At 40.5% G+C, this 12312-nt stretch overlaps 1 non-coding gene across 1 annotated transcript; it reads right to left on the reverse strand.

The window, feature by feature from the left end:
- Window positions 1–11402: 11402 nt before the first annotated feature.
- LOC129406203 (U6 spliceosomal RNA) lies at window positions 11403–11513 on the reverse strand. Its single transcript, XR_008630866.1, has one exon. It is a non-coding gene; the product is annotated as a U6 spliceosomal RNA (small nuclear RNA).
- Between the last annotated feature and the right edge of the window lie 799 nt (window positions 11514–12312).

Consider the following 12312-nt stretch of genomic DNA (forward strand, 5'->3'; position numbering starts at 1 on the left):
AAGTCAGAAGCCAGGTGGACGTCAGGAGCAAAAGATCCAGATGATGGGTCACTAATGGTCAGTCTCCTACATTCAGGGCAGGGAAGAGGGAAGCCGAAATTAATCTGGAGCTGCCACAGGACATAAGCATCACCGTAGTGCACAGCGCAGCTGTGTCTAGGCAGAGACAGGTCTGTTGCTTTGAATGGAATGCCATCCAATGGAGAAATTGGTTTCAAGTAAAGGGCACTTTGTGATGAAGGCAACTGGATGCTAGACCTCTAGGGTTTCACTTCCAGCTTCTCTGGCCGAGTGACTCATCAGATTTCTCTGACCTCTTCGGGCTTGAGTCACACACATGTTGGAGCTGAGTTGCTGCTGCATGTAAAGTGTTTCAAGCTGTAATTATATCCACCACCTCCTCAGAGTGTCTAGACTAGATTATGAGAGCTGAGGGGGGGTGGGGAAGGCAGAATGAACTACAGCTTTCTGTGTCCCTCGAACAAGTGGAAATTCCTGACAGAGGCCCGAGGGACACAGGCATTCCAGAAGCAGTAGCACCCTCAGCCTGGTCCAATCAAGCCTCGGAGTAGATGTATAAAAGGACTCTGCTGGTGCTCTCTGGGGAAAGCTTTTATATGACTTACATTAATAGTAATAACAACACGTCAGGGGCCCAAGAGGTAGTATGGCAAGTAAGGAGCTTGTGACAGGGTTTCACGTGTACAATGTTCCAATAACAAACCCTCCACCAGTAAACTCTTGTTTTCATGAATTACCATTTAATCTTGATAAATGGTAATGAAAAACTATGAGCATTCAGTGTGCAACTGGCAGATATGTGATAAAAATTAATTGAGAGGATGGAGAGATAGTACAGCAGGTAAAGCAACTGCCTCGGGGCCAGAGCGATAGTACAGTGGGTAGGAGATTTGCCTTGCACACCTACAACCTGGGTTCAATCCCCCGGTATTCCATATGGTCCCCCATACACTGCCAGGAGTAATTCCTGAGAATAGAGCCAGGAGTAACCCCTGAGCATTGCTGAGTGTGACTCAAAAAGCAAAAAAAAAAATAAAAACAAAAAAAAAACAACAATGAAAAAAGCAATTGCCTTGCTTATAGCCAACCCATGTTCAATATTTGGCACCCCAAACCTGCTGATTGTGATTCCTGAGCACAGAGCAAAAGGTAAATCCTGATTGCTGCCCATGTGGCCCCCAAACCAAAAGACTTTTTTCATTGACACTGATATGTTAGAGGTAAAATAAATGATTGACAGAATTTGTATCTGTTCTTAAGTTTTCAAGTGAAAAATATTTTTTGAAATCATATGTCTCCATCCATTTGCCAACTTTCCAATAGTTAAAAACGTTTCTCATGAGATCTTTGGTGGCATTCATAAATACAATGTGTTGATACTGCATAAGGAAATGTGTCAATATCTGGAAAATCTGCTTATAATTTAGTGGGTGAATATTTTTCTAAATGTTCAATGTGTTATCTTACAAAATCATACACAGGCCATAGAACATTGATTCAAAGTGCAAAATAGCTGGTAGATTTTGAGATAACATACTAAAAATTTCATTGATGTGGTTTCAGGCTCCACATCACAGTAAACTTTTAAGAAATAGACAGTCGGCTTTTGACATGGTTTGCAAATGGCCTGTGAAAAATACATCTCCTGGGGCTGATGAGATACACAGCGGGTGGGGCACTTGCTTTGCATGTGGCCAACCCAGCTTCAATACCTGAAACCACATTTTGTTCCCTGAGTCTGCCATAATTTATCCATGAGTGTAGAACCAGGAGGAAGCCTTAAGGAACCCTGAGAGTGGCCCCCAATATTTTTAAAAATGTATCACCCAAAGTCGTACAGATAGGACAGGAAATACTGTGTCTGCTTTGCACAAGGCAGATCCCAGTTCTATCCCCTGCACTGCCTATGTGGTTCATACGCGCTTTCAGGAGTGGTTCCTGAACACTGCAGAGTACAGTCCTAAATTAAACAAAATACATCTCTGTTTTCCCTCCAGACATCTATGTCTACATGCAACTAAATGGTTAGCCTTTAATACAAATGAAAAAGAGGTTGTGATCATCTATCTTTTACAAAAACATCACTGTATCACTATATCACTGTCATCTCATTGCTCATCAATTGCTCAAGCAGGTGCCAGTAACGTCTCCATTTGTCCCTGTCACATGCTAGTGTAGTCCGATGGCGTCTGCTCACTCCGGGAACATGAAGAGCACATTGTTGTTACTGCTTTTGGCATATCGAATACATCATGGGTAGCTTGCCAGGCTCTGCCATATAGGCAGGATATCCTTGGTAGCTTGCCAGCCGCTCTGAGAGGGGTGGAGGCTTAGAGCTTATATAGCTGCACCGGAGGTGGTTTGTGGGTGTGGCTCCCACATACCTAACTTTTGGCCATTTAATTTCTTGGTAAACTTGGTCCCAAGTTGTTGGGTTCTGGCCAAAGGCACAGTAGCAATTTGGGGGTATCTGGAAGTCTGAAGTCACCATCAGGCTGCTGATGGACTCCGCCCACAGGTTGACCTGCTGGCATATATTCTGATATTTACAAAAGGCCATTTTATCACTTTTGGGGGAAAACAGATATTTATCACAAAATTGGTAAGTTATATAACATTTAATTCTTCAACTATTGTTATTTCCAAATAAATTATTTTTTATTTGGGGATTATAATTTCTAATTATTACAATAATACAAAAATTACAATCATACAAATAGCTACCCCCCTCTGCCATTTAGAAATATGGACTAGTGCAATAGTACAGTTTGGAGAGCACTTGCCTTGCACACGGCCAAACTGCGGTCAATCCCTGGCACCCCATATGGTCTCCACGCAGGGTGGTCCTCGAGTGCAGAGCCGGAATAAGCCCTGATTACAGGCTGGTGTGCTTCCAAATCATAAATAAGTAAATAATCCCTTTGGTAGTGGTGTTGGGACTCGCCTGGAAGAATTTAGATACTTCAGGCTCATTGCTCTTAGCTCCAATCTGGCAGTGATCATGTCAGGAATAATTCTGCCCATGGAGTACCAGGGATCAAATTCAGGGATCCCACATGCAAAGCATCAACATCAGCCCTCTGAGTTCTCTCTCTCTTTCTGGCACCTCAATAATTTTCAAAAGTATAACAAGGTCATAAGGACAAAATATTTGAGAACTATTGTATTGAAATTTTACCAGTGCAATGACATCCCAGAAAAGAGTTCTTCAGAGAATTAGAAAAGTGTGAGACCCAGATAGGAAAATGGTAACTGACTTCAAATCCTCAAAAAGTAGATAATTAAAATTCTAAAATAATGGAATTTTAATTAAATGTCTACAAGATATACCAACATTTCAATTCTACTCACAATTAAATATTCTATTAAAAATAGGATTTATAGATATGATTTTTTTAATTCTATAAATTACATATACTTAATAATGTGAGGAGCACAGTTAATCATAAACTAAATAACGTAACACCAAATGATTTTGAGAACACAAGTATAAAAATCCTCATCAAAATTCTTAAGATATTTCCTTATGAAATATGGTTGCAGTCAGTATGTATGATATGTTGTGTGACGGAGCTTCCAAAAGTCAGAAAATATAGGGCTCATAAATACAGCAGCTCCTTACCTTGCAGTTACACCCCTCTTGGAAACATTTCAATGAAAGCAGTTCATTTCATCAGGCAAAGTATGAAAAGAAGTATTCTTCACCAGGCAAAATACTTCTCCTGACCTTTGGCAAGACTGAGGAAGAGAAACATCTAATGAAAATTCAATAAACTGGTCAGAAGAGCAACAAAATTACAAAGGAAGGAGAGTTCACTGTTCTTTGGATCTGAGCAAAGGTTCATCTAGCTAGGCCTGTATCTCCTGGGCAAGAGGGGTTCACAGAGATCTCACACCAAGATTCTCAAAGATATGACCAAGACAGAACTGTGGGCTTAGAAAACACCTGGGCACCTTCTCTGGGGATAAGAAGGTCTGCAATAAGAGACAGAGGTACATTCTAAAGACAGAGGGCATGAAGTTAAAAGCTCCCCAGCAATTGACTTCACTTGTATTATGGGAGACTCTAGTCTAATACCTCAGAATTATGCTCCCTTGCCAGTGAGCAAGGCCATTCCTGCAGGAACCTCCCCACAAATTATTCACTAAAACTGCCCCCTTCATCCTTCCGGTTCATGCCACCACTGACTGAAACAAGCCCTATTGACTCCTCACCCATCTTCTGGCATCTTGTCTCCAAGAAAATACAGCTGTCTTTTAACTGGAGTCCAGTGATGAAATTTCTAGCAGTGTGTAGGTAACTTATTGTATCCTTTATCTTTTATTTTATAGCTTTCACTACATATGCATTTATTTAAATATATGACAAAATAACTGCCTCATAATTGGCCTTCAAGAAACAGCACTCACAGATATTTGGCAATGTATCAGACAATGCTGTATTACTTCCTGCATCATAACCAGGAATCAGAGAGAGAAGAGATTCACTTCCATTGTCCAGAGTTGTTTAGTTTAATTTAAAATAGTTAAAAAGAGGAAAATGTGAGAAGGCAGTTATCAATGTCTTTTGACATTCATTTAACAAATTAATCTTTTAAATACACATGTACACATCACCAAAATACAATAAAATTATGCAATTGACAATATAATTTCCAATTTTATGAAAAACAAGTAATGACAAAGACAATCTAGAGAATGGGAAAGGATATTTACCCAATACCCATCAGACAAGGGGTTGATATCAAGGGTATATAAAGTACTGGTTGAACTCTACAAGAAGAAAACATCCAACCCCATCAAAAAATGGGCCGAAGAAATGAACAGAAACTTTCCCAAGGAAGAGATATGAAATGCCAAAAGGCACATGAAAAAGTGCTCTACATCACTAACCATCAGGGAGATGCAGATCAAAACAACCATGAGATACCACCTCACACCACAGAGAATGGCACACATCCAAAAGAACAAAAGCAACCACTGTTGGAGAGGATGTGGAGAGAAAGGGACTCTTCTACACTGCTGGTGGGAATGCCGACTGGTTCAGCCCTTTTGGAAAACAATATGGATGATTCTCAAAACATTAGAAATTGAGCTCCCATTTGGCCCAGCAATACCACTGCTGGGAATATATCCCAGAGAAGCAAAAAAGTATAGTCGAAATGACATCTGCACTCATATGTTCATCACAGCGTTATTTACAATAGCCAGAATCTGGAAAAAATACCCGAGTGCCCTAGAACAGATGACTAGTTGAAGAAACTTTGGTACATCTATACAATGGAATACTATGCAGCTGTTAGAAAAAATGAGGTCATGAACTTTGCATATTAGTGGATCAGTATGGAAACTATCATGCTAAGTGAAATGAGTCAAAAAGAGAGAGACAGACATAGAAAGATTGCACTCATCTGTGGAATATAAAATAACAGAGTAGGAGACTAACACCCAAGAATCGTAAAAATAAGTACCAGGAGGTTGACTCCATGGCTTGGAGGCTGGCCTCACATTCTGGGGAGAGGGCAGCTCAGATAGAGAAGGGAACACCAAGTAAAATGTGGTTGGAGACCACATGGGGGAAGGGTGATGCATGCTGACTGTAGACTATAGACTAAACACAGTGGCCACTCAACACCCCTATTGCAAACCACAACACCTAATTAGAGGGAGAGAACAAAAGGGAATACCCTGCCACAGTGACAGAGTGGGGTGGGGGGAGATGGGATTGGGGGGTGGGAAGGACGCTGGGTTTATTGGTGGTAGAGAATGGGCATTGCTGAAGGGATGGGTTCTCGAACATTGTATGAGGGAAACATGAGCACGAAAATGTATAAATCTGTAACTGTACCCTCACGGTGATTCACTAATTAAAAAATAAATAAATTTTTAAAAAATAACAGGCAGGGTAGGAGGGATGTTGGGTGTACCGGTGGTGTAGAATGAGCACTGGCGAAGAGATGGGTTCCCAAACTTTGTATGGGGGAAACATGAGCACAAAAATGTATAAATCTGTAACTGTACCTTCATGGTGATTCACTAATTAAAAATAAATAAATTTAAAAAAATTACAGGTAGTACTAGATCTTGACTATAAAGTACATAAACTACAATTCTTAAAGTCAGTGAATAAATGTTGAAATCTCATGGATAAAAACTAAAAGAAAAACAAGTAATGAAATGTGACCAGTTAATATAAGCAAAATAGCTCCACCCAGATGTAATCTGGGCAGCCGCATATGTGCAGCCTCTCTGTTGCTGAACTCTCATGATCCCAGAGGCCATCTAACTACCTTCGGCACCAGCAGTTTCTTGCAGAAATGCCCCCAGACTGTGAACTAAGCCACAGCCCCATACCGTCCCATGAGGGGAAAGGTTTTTCTCTCTTGGCTTTTCCTTTCCAGCGGGGTGGCGTGGTGACCGCCATCTTATAAGCCCCACTAAACAGAGGTACAAGCTTGCAATGATGCAATTTTTGGCAGAAATTTTCCTGGACTTAGCTACTAAAATACAGAAATCCAAAACCGTGTGGCCGTGCGACCTCATATCTCTTCATTCTCAGCAAGAGAAAACAAATTATCAAATGCTGCCTTTTCAGTAGGTTCAATTTTGGGGGGGAAATTCCAAATAATAATAGTGAGTTTTATGTTGAAATATTTAATGTAATCAAAGTAAAGAGAAAGTAAATTGAAAATTATCAGCTGCACAGGTGGGATGTGGGGGTGGGGTGGGAGGTATACTGGGGTTCTTGGTGGTGGAACATGAGCACTGGTGAAGGGATGGGTGTTTGAGCATTGTATCACTGAGACTTAAGACTGAAATCTTTGTAACTTTTCACATGGTGATTCAATAAAAAATTAAAAATATATGTATAGGCAATATAGCCTGTTAAGGCAATAAATAGGCAAGGCTGCCTGTGATGAAGGCCAAACTGCAAAGCTAAGTGATAGGAAAAATCTTCCTTCACTCATTTTGCTGAAGCTTCTTAATCTCCAGATGGTATCAAGTTAATTGTACTGTGTGACTATTAAAAACAAAATTCTGAAATTTAATCTGCCTGCAAAATCTCCATCCTAGAGCCCCTCCTCCACTGGCCAATACTAATAGACTGGTTGATGTTAGCCTTTATTTCTCACATTCATAGCAGTATTTTTATGTAAATGTCTGGACTTTCCAACACAGTGAAAAGGTCACATACTCTTCTGTAACTGTTCATACTTATGACATGTAACATGATTAAGTTATTGTCTCTTGTCAAATATCAGGTTTTTCTTTTAAGTACTGTCACTGTCATCCTGTTGCTCATCAATTTGTTCGAGCAGGCACCAGTAATGTCTCTCATCGTGAGACTTATTGTTACTGTTTTTGGCATATCCAATACGCCACAGGTAGCTTGCCAGACTCTGCCGTGCGGGCACAATACTCTCGGTAGCTTGCTAGGCTCTCCGAGAGGGGCGGAGGAATCGAACACGGGTCGGCTGCATGAAAGGCAAACGCCCTACCACTGTGCTATCGCTCCAGCCCCTTTAAGTACTAGCTAACAAAAATTCACATCTGTCCATTCTAAATACATTTTTTTCTTTACTCTTCCAGCTCACACACGTGCTAAAGATCTGCACTGTTCTCTAAGCCTAATCTAGCATATTTTAAAGAAGAAAACCACAAATCACTCTTTTTTGTTTCTTTGCTTTCTGTCCAAATTCTTTTGAGTAATGATGCCTCTCCCCTCTCCCCCGACCCTGCAAAGGCTGACTTGGATCTCTTGGCAGCCACTCCTTGTGTCCCTCTTGAGGCAGACACCTCCTTGCATTGTTATTTCAGTTGATCCAGTTGTGACTCAGGCATCTGATGCACTTTCTCTGAACATTCAACCTCTGATCACTGAAAAGCAAGAGGCTTGGATGATGTGCCCTGGCAAGAATCTTTGCCCATCTGGTTGCAGTTTGGCGCTGGCCTTTGACAACCCCGTCTCATGTCTCATGCCATGATGCTAAGTGGGTGTAGAAACTGCTTGACTTTCTGGCAAGTCATGTGGGTTGAAGGAGAGTTGTGTACTTTCCAAGCAAGAAAAAAAGGAGAGGGTTTGTGTCACATTATCCAATAGAGTTGAGTTTATCACCATTTTCTCTAGAAAGGGCATGTCTCATTTGACATCAAGGAAGATCCGTCCTCAGATGCTTAAGTCCTTTAACATTGTGACTTTGCTCTAAAGAAACAATGCTGGTTATAAAGAGAGAAGCAACTATTGTCCCCGTGTATTCTATGAGACTATCATAAAACAATCGATCCTTTCCCCACCATTCACTCATCTCATTCCCTTTACCTAAAGTCACTGCTTCTTATCTAGAAAAAAGTGATACTATTCTAATTTGTCTCCTCCTTCCATTCTTACCATAATTTTTTCTACTTATAGTCAGAACAATTTTCTTGAAGCTCAAATCTAAGCATAATCACCACCTTTTGCTCAAATACCTGCAATAATTCTCCTCTGTGTACAAAAATAAAAGACATTCATGGCAAACTTTCAAGACTTTCTTCAATAGAGGGAGATAAAATAATTGAAACCGGTGGGATCTGGAACAAATTCTTTCTTTCTTTTTCTTTTTTTTAGGGCATTTGTTTGCACGTAGCCAACCTGGGTTCGATTCCCAGCATCTCATATGGTCCCCGGAGCACCGCCAGGAGTAATTCCTGAGTGCAAAGCCAGGAGTAACCCCTGTGCATCACCAGGTGTGACCCAAAAAGCAAAAAAAAAAAAAAGAAGAGTGAAGAGGTGGACTAAAAGTGACGTAGGACAGTGGTGGAGGGTCGTGGGCACTTTGTGTATATGAATAACATAAACTTTAATACTATTATATTCATGTTCCTTTACCTATAATAAAAATAAACAAGTACACTTAAAAATAAACTTTAAATATATAAATAAAAAAGAGAATGTGGGTTATTGGCCATGGTATAAATTTTGTTTTGTTTTATTAGGTGGGGGGCACACCCAGCAGTGCTCAAGGCTTAGTTCTGGCTTTATGCTCAAAATCACTCATGGTGGAGCCCGGGGGACCATACGGGGTTTTGTGGAAATTCAATCCCAATATGCATATACAAGGCGAGAGCTATACTCTCTGTACTATTGCTCCAGCCACTAGCCATAGTACAAATTTGATCCATTGTGACATTTTAAAACTTAAACGTGGGGCTAAAAAGAGACATAGTACACAGTAGGACGTTTGCCTTGCATGTGGCTCATCTGGATTTGACTCCCAGCACTGATTATGGTCCCCCTAATCCCCGAGGAGTAATTTGTGAGCACAGAGCCAGAAGGAAGCCTTGAACACAGCCAGCTGTGGACCAGCTATGAAACAAAAACCAAAAAACCCTAAAACCCTCAAATTCTAGGCAACCTCAAACCCTCAAACACAGGCAACTCAAGTACCTGGGAGGATCTCCTATCTCTTCACCTCACTCATTATTTATCTCACAGAAGTCAGTCTATTCCAGTGTAGACTCCCCAAGAAATCTTTTCTTGGCAGTGAATGTGGTTTATGCTCTTTCTGTTTCTTGAAGCTATCTGCAGCCCTCTGTGATAGCAGAAGTTAGTTATTTGCTGGGTACTTCTATTAAGATTTTCTTGCTGAAAAAGAGGATGATGTGAGTATTCAGAACAAATGTTGATAGTCAATATGTGTTTTGTCTACCCAGGATCTTGTCTTCTCTTTCCTTGGAAATAACAGTCATTAACCACGTTCTTGAAAGAACAGTCTATTTCTTTGTGATTTGGGCAAGGTTGCAAAGCGAAGGGATCCATTTCATCTTAGGAGAAAACATATGAGCAAACCAAATTTTCTTTCCTGGGATGGGAAGGGTTCAACAACTGAAGCATATCATCTAGTGTTGACTCTTCAGAGGAGTCCCAAGTCTATTCTTCGGAAGGATTTGTACCGATAAGATTTTGCTCTGTATGTATGTGTGCAAAATTTAGTCACATAGAATAATATTAATCTCAAAATTCTAAGGGTTAGCAATTTGTATAAGAGTATTTCTCCTGTTATTGGAAGAAGCTCTTGGTAAACTGGATGTTAGCTGGTGAACTGGTCTAGGGTGACCTCGGTTGGGGTGTTCTCAAATCTACTTAGTATCTCCCAGCAGAAGAGTTCCACCAGGGGAAGCCTAGAAGGGTTACTAAAGGTTAGACACCACTTCTTACCAATGTAAGTCAAAGGCAAGGTGATACTAAGATATCTGCTCTTTCATGTCTTCCATTGCTAAAGTCATATTGCAAAATTTGTCAATACAGAGGAATGGAAAAGTGTGGCCTCGTTTGCACAATACCATGACTTTAATATTCCGTTCCAAATTAATCTCAGATTGCATCCATTTTTTAGCTAAAACGAATTTACTGACTTCCATTTGCCGTTTTTAAAACCATAACTTTCACCTACTTGGAAATGCATGAATGTATGACTGAGGGTGTTACAATGGGTCACAAGTTTACCCAAGGTGTGATGGTAAACATAATAGGATGGAAGGCTGACATACCTCATCAGGGAAAGAATTTCAGACTTTGCAACATGCTGACTGCCTCTGACACCTCAGAAGTCTAACATATCATTTGTAGGATGTCATTTACCAATTTTCTAACTCTCTTTGCATTCACAGCTCACAATATCCAAAACTCTCCAAAAGACCTAGACCTGGGAAGATAAGTCTTTCATGGGAAACTGTTCTCTGTCATTACCTAAATTGAATCTGAGACCCTGACTGAGCGTTTAGATTAGGTGACTCTCCTCAGGTGTGTGTTAATATGCCTGTATATTGTGCTCCTGGCTATCTTCATTACAGGACCTTGTAGCACAATTTTTTATAAGAGGGATACTTTGAATTAGGGGGAAATCTCAAGATTGAAGCCATGCTTAGATATGGCCCAGTGTCTTTCTGTGTAAGTCCTTCTCAAATCCCACTCCTACTCTTTACTAATAGAATCTCTATTCCCTGAGAGATTTATCAGAAGGATATTAGAAGGGGAAAGCAAGTTATATAATGAACAACTCAAAAGTGTGAATAACTGATGTCTCATGTCTCAATTTGAAAGATAATTTATAATAATACTGATATTCTTAGCTCAAGAATATCTTTGTAAGTAAAATTCCAGAAACAAAAACAAGATAGTTTTAGACAGCTATAGACAGGTTTTGTTTTGTTTTGTTTTGTTTCTTTTCTTTTTGGGTCACACCTGGCGATGCACAGGGGCCACTCCTGTCTCTGTACTCAGAAATTACTCCTGGCGGTGCTCAGGGGACCATATGGGATGATGGGAATCAAACCCGGGTTGGCTGCGTGCACGGCAGACTCCCTACCCACTGTTCTATCGCTCCAGCCCCGTGTTTTTTAAAAATATGAAACACTTCATGAATTTGTATGTCATCCTTGTGCAAGGGCCATGCCATGCTATCCTCTCTGTATAGTTCCAATCTTAGTATAAGTACTGCTGAAGCGAGCACTATAGGCAACTGGTTTTATGGAATTTTTCTCTTTCCTTTTTATTTTATTATTTCTTCAGTGTTGGTGGTGAAGTAAATAATGAAAAAATGATATGTATGCATAGAATTAACAATAGACTTTTATGTTTAGAATTTTCTCTCTTTTCAAGGCTGAGGGGCTGGAGCGATAACACAGCAGTTGGGCATTTGCCTTTCACCTGGCCAACCCATGTTCAATTCCTCCGTCCCTCTCTGAGAGCCCGGCAATCTACCGAGAGTATTGAGCTTTCGAGGCAGAGCCTGGCAAGCTACCCGTGCGTATTGGATATGCCAAAAACAGTAACAATAAGTCTCTCAATGAGAGATGTTACTGGTGCCCACTCGAACAAATTGATGAGCAACGGGATGACAGTGACAGTGACAGTTCAAGGCTGAGAGACTGTACAGTGGGTAGAGCACTTGTCATGCATTCAGCAGACCCAGATTCAATCCTTCGCACCCTGTATGGTCCCCTGTGCCCACCAAGAGTGATCCTTGGGTGCAGAGCCAGCAGTAAACCCTAAGCACAGCCATGTGTGGCCCAATAAAACAAACATACAAAAAAAATTTTTTTTCTCTTTTTTCAAAAGCAAGATTACCCCAGCCTGGAGAATGTTCCAAAAGCTAATCATTGTGGTAATACATAAGAAAGAAATATTGATCAAGATGGAAAATTCTTCAAGTTTTTGCAGTCTTATATCCAACGTTTTGGATTTAAGCAGCCCCCTCAGATAAAAGTCATTGCTCTTTGGGTTCTACGAGCATTTCTCCACATCTGCAA

Source organism: Sorex araneus, chromosome 6, assembly GCF_027595985.1.
Source record: "Sorex araneus isolate mSorAra2 chromosome 6, mSorAra2.pri, whole genome shotgun sequence".
In the NCBI taxonomy this organism is placed as follows: domain Eukaryota; kingdom Metazoa; phylum Chordata; class Mammalia; order Eulipotyphla; family Soricidae; genus Sorex; species Sorex araneus.